Genomic DNA, 9,147 nt, shown 5'->3' on the forward strand with positions numbered 1-9,147 from the left:
ATATAAGAAGCAATGAATTATTTTTAAGTGAGCTAGGTTAATATGTGAACCATCCTATAACACGTTTTAGGCGCGTGATCCATGCGTGATCGCTAGGGCTGGCTGAAAGTACCTATCTACATGTACCTACATATTTGGTTGGGACATGTAGTTACAAGTCGATGCTAAACAAATTCGGGATCGGACATTTTTACCAAATTATAGAAATGATAATATTATATTACCATAAGTACCTATTGATAGGTGCATTTCTCATGGTCCGATTGTTTCATGATTTAGAATTTAGATTATATATTTTACGACAATTTGTAGGAATGTAGTTATGTTACGAACGTTTACTAGTACCAGGTACGGGGAAGGGAAGGAGATGAGAAAGAGGAAGGTAAAGAAGTACCAGACTATTGATACATCTGGCACTATTATATTTTTAATTATAATGTCAAAACACAAAGTATCTGCTTCTTATTAAAATAGATCTATCTATGTATGTAATAATTACCCTTTAGGTATTACGGTTTTACGGGGAAATCTATATTTAATTGCTTTGTGTGAATATTTTAGATTACCTGGAGTCCCCAGCGTTGCCCGGGTATTAGTTTCCGAAATCTAATATATTATACTCTTGTTTTGAAGGCCAATTATTAACTGTAGAGATGCCCGCCACAACATCTGTAGAGTCGAGCCAACTTGGTATTTGGGAGGTGGGTATGGGTACCATTTATTGGATAACCAACACCTCTGCCGTAGGTCACGTGGTTCGCTAAGTTTGGTGACTTAGCAGAGACACCATTGTTTAGGTCTTGGCTGCGGATGCATCTGTCGTTCTGTGTGAGGGGCCGGATTTAGAGAGACCGGTTGAAGGAGATCTATTTACCTCTCTGTTTAACTCTCTCGACCCATTGCCTTGTACCGAATTGGGAGTAATGAGTTTAAACATCTGTCACTCCTGGACACACTGACCCCCAGATTACTACCAAACAAACCCTCATACCTTTTTCCGTCCTAGATCTTCCTCTCCTAAAACGATTCATTATGAATCAACAAAAAGTTAGGTGGCAGTAATTTTTATAATACATTTGTCTATTACAATATTATTTTTATTCGTAACGAGTCATTTCAGACCGGTCAGAGGCTGAGTTGACATCGCGTCTGGTTCCTACCTAGGCTTAGTGAATTCAATTCCTCGGCTGGCTAAGTCCTCCATCATGACACAAGCAACATTTTCCGCTTACTGTGATAGTAGTGGGATATATTTAAAGATTGTCAAGTTATTCGTCACCTGGGTATGATTGTCTCTGTTTAAAATATTACGTGGGCCCCACTGTTGTACAAATCGCTAGCCAAATAGCCAAGAGCCCCAAAATAATTGAAAAGACCTTTTCCCCTGTGCAGAAAACTATCTTTAGAGCACAGCCGTGAAGTATGTGTGCTCTTATTGATCTACCGGTATTACAATGAAAGATGCTCTGAAGAACCAGCATCATTGATCTCTTCGGTACCTTCTCGTTTCGTATCTACGACTGGTTCTTGAGTTCAACAGCTCGGCTGTGGGACGATTTGCCGGCCTCTGTGTTTCCTCCCTCCTACAACATGGGTCTCTTCCAGTGCCTTGTTCAATCCTTCCTCTCAAAGATGTCATAAACCATGAGAGAAAATATTTTCCTCGGGGCCTCCCAACAAGTCTGAGCGGAGCGCATCATGGTAATAAAATATGAATCATTTTATTTATATTGCGCTGTTTTTGTGAAAGATAGGTGGTATTCAAAAAAAAATCACTCGTCTCAATCAATCAGTCTGCTCTAACCCTCTGGCGACACTGAAAGTAGGTACACATTTACAAATGTTCCGAAAGTGCCAGTGCAAAGTGAAAGTGCCGGAAATATATTATAGTATAGGTACCAACGTATTAAGTAAACTTAATAAACTGTTAATTACACCAATTTAGCAAATATTTTTTTCTTGCGCACGCCGTAATTTGATCCCGCGACCTCCGAATTCATAGCCAAGGATCGTAATCTAAATCTCAACGGTGAAACAATGAACAACTATTTTGTAGTTATTTAAAATATTGCATTATTCACGTAACATGGCGATACTGAAAGTACCTATCTACCATTCTTGAACTTGCCGCAAATATACCATATAGGTACTAACGTATTATTTAAACAAATAAATATTGTGAAATTATACAAATTTATCAGATAAAATTTACTTGCGCACGACGTAATTTGAACCCGCGACCTCCGAATTCGTAGCCAAGGATCGTAATCTCAATCTCAACGGTGAAACAATGAAAAACTATTTTGTAGTTATTTAAAATATTGCATTATTCACGTAACATGGCGATACTGAAAGTACCTATCTACCATTCTTGAACTTGCCGCAAATATACCATATAGGTACGAATGAATTATTTAAAACTAATAAATATTGTGTAATTATAGAAATTTATCAAATGAAATTTACTTGCGCACGCCCTAATTTGAACCCGCGACCTCCTAATTCGTAGTCAAGGATCGTAATCTCAATCTCAACGGCTAAAAAAATAACAATTATTTTGTAGTTATTTAAAATATTGCATTTTTCACGTAACATGGCGATACTGAAAGTACCTATCTACCATTCTTGAACTTGCCGCAAATATACCATATAGGTACTAACGTATTATTTAAACAAATAAATATTGTGAAATTATAGAAATTTATCAAATAAAATTTACTTGCGCACGCCGTAATTTGAACCCGCGACCTCCGAATTCGTAGCCAAGGATCGTAATCTCAATCTCAACGGCGAAACAATGAAAAACTATAGTTATTTAAAATATTGCATTTTTCACGTAACATGGAGATACTGAAAGTACCTATCTACCATTCTTGAACTTGCCGCAAATATACCATATAGGTACGAATGAATTATTTAAAACTAATAAATATTGTGTAATTATAGAAATTTATCAATTAAAATTTACTTGCGCACGCCCTAATTTGAACCCGCGACCTCCTAATTCGTAGTCAAGGATCGTAATCTCAATCTCAACGGCTAAAAAAATAACAATTATTTTGTAGTTATTTAAAATATTGCATTTTTCACGTAACATGGCGATACTGAAAGTACCTATCTACCATTCTTGAACTTGCCGCAAATATACCATATAGGTACTAACGTATTATTTAAACAAATAAATATTGTGAAATTATAGAAATTTATCAAATAAAATTTACTTGCGCACGCCGTAATTTGAACCCGCGACCTCCGAATTCGTAGCCTAGGATCGTAATCTCAATTATTTATAATATACCATATAGACTAACGTATTATTTAAACAAATAAATATTGTGAAATTATGCAAATTGCACGCCGTAATTTGAACCCGCGATTTCAGAATTATTTTTTTATAGTTATATTATTATTGCATTATTCACGTTACATGAGAGTAGGAAGTATGTACCTCTCATTATTATTTTACATACATTAATTTATACTTTTAAATAGGTAACTAGAAAAAAAACTATAAAAATAAAAAGTATAAAACTCAGTACGGGTAGTGAAGCCCACATTGTCAAAGTATGAAAATAAATTTATTTTGAAAATACATGTATCTGTAATATGATTAAAAAATATGAAAGTTTTTTTTTTATGTTTGCACAAATAATTTAAATAATTTGTAATTATTTTTATTAGATTATTTTAAAATCATTTTTTAATACACCATCATATTATGTACGAGCATATTAATTTTATTATTATCTAATGAGAAAACATAATACCAACAATTAAATAAATAAAATATTTGCGGACACCGGGTTTAAAAATGCGACAATCTCCGACAAAAGCAAGCGAAAAAGAATACAAACATAAATTAGGTAAATAGGTACCGAGCCTTTGCTAATTCGAAAATTCACAATAGAAAATTTCAAAAATCTGAGAACGATACGTTAGTGGCATCTATGGATATTTTAGTAATGTATGGCTCAAAGCATGCCTTCTGCATAATTTTAAAATTGGCTTCAATCTATGCGTTGCGTATATAATGCAAAGTGTTAGTTTGGGGACAGATACTTTGGGCCTGTCCCCAAACTATACAAATGTCCCCGAAGTATGGGCGCGCTCGAAAAACTGTCCTCATTCTATGCTTCCCACATATATATATATATATATAAGGTTTCTTTTGAAATATGGGTAGGTGCTTTTATAAAAGACTTTTACCTATCGTAATTTCAATTTTTCTGTATATGCAGCTACCCACATCTGTATGGTAAAAATTTATCATGCCTGGTCAGGTGAAAAAAGGAATTAACGAAAGGAAAACTTATTTTTAACTGAAATCACAAAATTCAGTCATACCTGACAGTTAAGCTTGTACATTGCTAAGTGATTTTGACAGGTGGATTATTGGCGGGATGGGGGTTACGGGGAATATATATAAATAAAGAGTTCAAGAAAGGCTTAAAATCAGTAGGAGGTTAGAATTGAGTATTTTGTAAATGATATAATTGGAAACTTATAGGTATTATTATTCCGAAGACTGTAAAATTTAAAAATAAAATGTTTTTATTGAGAACTTATTTAGTTTTGTTGTTGTTCTATAAGTTTATCAATGTTGTCGTTCTTTAACAGTTCGTATTGGGCAAATGTCGAAAATAATAAATACTAAGTTTTGTTTTAACATCAGCAAGTTTTCATTTTGTTTTCCATCAACCCATCATAAACTTGAGCACTTGTTCAAAGAATGAATTTATTTAATTTTAATACCAATAATCTCATTTAATGCAAAAAGGTTATTTCATGATCCTATAACATATATTTTTATTATAAACATAATATTTTTGAATCTGAACGTATTACAAGTACGTTTTAAGATTAATTTAATTATTACTGATAAAATTGTCGCGAAAGATAATAAGAAAAGTAAGGAAGGGTTGATTCACATAATTTGAAAAATTCATAAAATTCTTGAATGATGTCATCTTAAGGATGCTGTGTGTAGGGCCTTTGTAAAAGAAACGAAGGAGAAAAAGTTCTGGGAAGGTTAATGGTATGAGGATTGGGTAGGAATCTAGGGATCAGTGTATCCAGGAGGGATGGACATACGAATATATCACTCCTACTACGGCGCAAGGCGATGGATCGAGAGACCAGTTGGAGAGGTCAGAGGGTCTCCCCAAATCAGCCTCTCCCAATCTGACACGCCATGGTGCCCAGCCGCATCCTAAACACCTCACCCGATGAACCCGGGCACCCCTACTAAATCATTAAACGTAGTGAACCATGGCACCAGGACATAGTAGAGGTGTTGCTTATACAATAAATGGTTCCCGGGAAGACGGTATCCAAACTCGCCTTTAAATAGATTAATAATAAACGAAGTCATCTATCTCGGAGTATCATTTACATCTAGAAGCTGCTTCAAACCATATTATAACTATATGACAGTCCCAGCAACATTTACACATTTGAATTTGGTATACCTACGTCCACGTCAAACTGCATTATTTCCTTTATGGTGGAGCTCTACGTTGAATAGCATTTTGTAATATTATAGCAGAAGTTAAAGTACATAAAAATAGAATTAGAGATAGTAAAATAAGAGATTTGAATAGCAGATTGGTAGTTATCTCTCCGGGAATTTTATTACCTTTATTTGAATAGAACTTTAAGGATTTTTGCCACATGTGTGGCTGCTTCTGACGCGATCCAATAACGAAACATTTACCAAGTAGCTTGATTAACATTTTTATAAAGTATGTCCAAATCCTTTTTTTATCTCCCCTACAAATGTCGATTATTGACGTGAAAGTCTAAGGAAATTTATAAACAAGTTACTAAAAAAATTATGAAAATTTGATAACATGGTGAATTAATTTACAAATATGAATAGGTAAAATCTGTGATATTTTGATTTGTAAAAATACATAAATCAAATATTTTTAATAGGCCTCTTTAAGAAATACGTATATTATTTTGATTTGTTTAAGGTTTAGCCAGCGTTAACAATGTAATCTTTTTTTTTATATATTCAATAATATTGTTATTGGGTTTATAAAAACAGTTTATTTTTAAACAAGTTCTGCTGTGTAATTATTATTACGCGTGACAGCTGTTAATACAATAACAATATTATTGAATATATAAAAAATTAAAATTAAAATGGAGTTCTACAAATTAAACTTAATAACAATAAATTAACAATGTAATCGCCCGAAAATATTTTTTTAACGGCTTGATTAAAAAACATTGACTTTTACTTTCTGTAAATATAATATGCGAGTATAAACCATTTCGAGGAAATTTTCTAAAAGATAATGAAAAACCTATCAAAATCCGTTGAGTAATTTAGAAAAACTAAGCGTACAAACAGACCGACGCGGATAGCGATTTTGTTTTATACTATTTAGAGAAAATTTGAAACAGAAAAATTGTGAAAAGATAGGTAGCATCTAAGACATGAACCCAGGACTTTGGCCTTTTCGGGGCGCCGCGCTGCTCTACCAACTGAGTTAATGGGACCCTATATCGTACCGTCATATTTAACTGTATCATACTTAGAATAAGGACTACCAACATTATCTTTATTTTACTACCGCACATTTTACTGGCCGCTATTTTTATGTATGATCCTATTTCTGTGTCAAATTTTCGTTTTAAAAATTACAATACCATCAATAATTAAATATTACAATTTGAAATTTTAATCCTTAAGTTACTGCATAAACAAGTTTAATGTTATTTTAATCCTTAAGTTACTGCATAAACAAGTTTAATGTTATTTTAGTTATTTCCCAATAAACTAATAAACGCCCTTACAAGCTAGTCCCAGCAAAATATCGTACGCGAGTAATCATTCTAGTATCTTCTGTCTTTTTTCGTTTCCAAACAAGACGCATGAGAAGGAAAACGACGAACATCGATAACGTCCTTACGAGCTTTCGCTGGGACTAACCACTCATATACAGCTGAGGTAACCAATATGCAGAAATAGCTGATATGTTTGATAGTACTGAAAAAACATACAAAAAAAAATTTTACAAAATTTTTGAAAACTCAATATATTATTATTTTTTAATGATAAACGAATTTTTACAATTTTCAAGACGAGATATAGTGCAAAGTATTACAAATTATTATTAGCCCAACACATTGACCCGCAATCAGAATGGCTGCGGGTTCATTTCTCAAGATTTTTGAATTTGTATGTGTGTTTCCGGCTAATAATTATTGCTTATAAGCTATTAGTTGTAGTATTTTGTTTCCTATAGATTGTAATTTTTTTTTAAATTTGAATAATATTAGTTCTACAGTATATTTTTTTGTAAAATATGTTTCATGCTGTATTTAGAAGTATTTGTAAATAAATAACATTATGAGATGTGTCAAATCATCGCATCTCTCTGCCAACTTTCAACCGTCTTTTTCTACTAATAATTAATTATATGAGCTATTTGGTCAAATAACTTTATATTTGGTGTACATTTCATTACTTTGTCTGTTTTTCTTTAATCTCATTTGATTTCACAGTCTACATCCTGCATCTTCAGAGTTGCTTAGGTACATTTAACCTTTAAATACCGACGTGCTATTTGAGTAACGTAAGTCTGAAAGTCTACCCCAGCTTAATAACCAGTGGCAGTGATTTTCCAGTATATCTCAATAAATTTTCTTCTCACGTGATGTCTATATATCTTTAGTTTAATAAAATAATTATTTCTCTGGTCGAGGTGTCTGTCAGACTATACGTCGGTACTTAAAGGTTAAATACGTACATTATTTGTGAGTGTTACTATACACATCGATGTTGAAGTTGGCTGATTGAAAAGATCTTGTTTTATTATATTTATAAAATAGCAGTTGCGCAATGCCTAATAACACCGTCGAGGAAATCGACATACTTGTTTTTTAGGACTCGGTATTTATCGACCCTTCTTAATAACTTGTCAAAGGTAACATAATCCTTTCAGGATTTCCTAGAGTGCCTATTGGGTACTTTTCGTAAACATCACACTTCATTGCATATAAATATTATATATTCTCATCTGATCTTTATTTTAGGTAAAGTAAATCTTTCGTCTTCATAAAAAAGATGAAATGTCATCTCTTATTATCAACCGCGATAACAACTACACCAAATCCCTATCGAGTAGGACTAACTATTATTTCGTACATCGACTACTGTTATGTCATCCAATTTCGTAACAATATGTATATGTCCGCGTGTGTACGCGTGATTGCAACCAAAAAAACCAACGAGTTTATCAATTGAGTTTCATCTCGATCGGATGTCAGGAAGTGGGTTAATTATCACTTCCAAGATTTACGTTCATTCACAAAAACAAAAGTGATATTGAAAGAGATGTATTTAAAAACTACATTCAATATCGTTATTTTTACTAACCATCCGTGAGTTTTGGTCTAAAAACTTAATAAACGTGACACGGTGTAGGAAACCAAAGACTAAAGAACAAAAACAATAGTGAACTTGGCACAGTTTAGAATACTAAATGCTAAAAAGATAATGAACGTGACATGGTTTACGATACTAAAGACGAAATATGCCTGCTTGTTTTAGTTTTTCCGCACTTACCATCTTACTAATTAGATTCTTTCACGTCCATTCAACGTTGGTGTGGTAAAGCCTGCTTCGAGCATGTTTTAAGACCGATTTAAACAAACCAACGCCCTAATTTTTTTTTATTGTTTTTACTGTAAGCGGCGCATAATATTTATACCACGTTTTTTTTAGAAAGACTGATAATGTTTACTGGTGTGTAACTATGCCTTCATAATATGGTGATGCCACTTTAAGCTCCATTGTAATTTCTCTCTTTGTGTCAGCCACATAGTTCTGTATAGGCAGAACGTGAAGACACAGCATATAAATACCGTGATGATGGACAGTGGACATTGTTATTGCGCGTGTATTCAAAAGAGTTATGAAAAGCATTACGAAACTTTACTCGTCCTGATCGTGGGTTCAATCATCTGCTAGCTACGTCCTTCATCACTGCACAAGCAACATTGATAAATATACAGAAAACTGGAATACAATTAGCACATTTTTTTAAATACTTTGTAGTATAAAGATAATAATGAGAAATAAGTATTTCAGTTTCCTGAAATGGAAAATAAAATATTTTAATAGACTTTTACTTG

Source organism: Hesperophylax consimilis, chromosome 1 (assembly GCF_061612785.1).
Source record: "Hesperophylax consimilis isolate HC1 chromosome 1, BYU_Hcon_1.0, whole genome shotgun sequence".
NCBI lineage: Eukaryota > Metazoa > Arthropoda > Insecta > Trichoptera > Limnephilidae > Hesperophylax > Hesperophylax consimilis.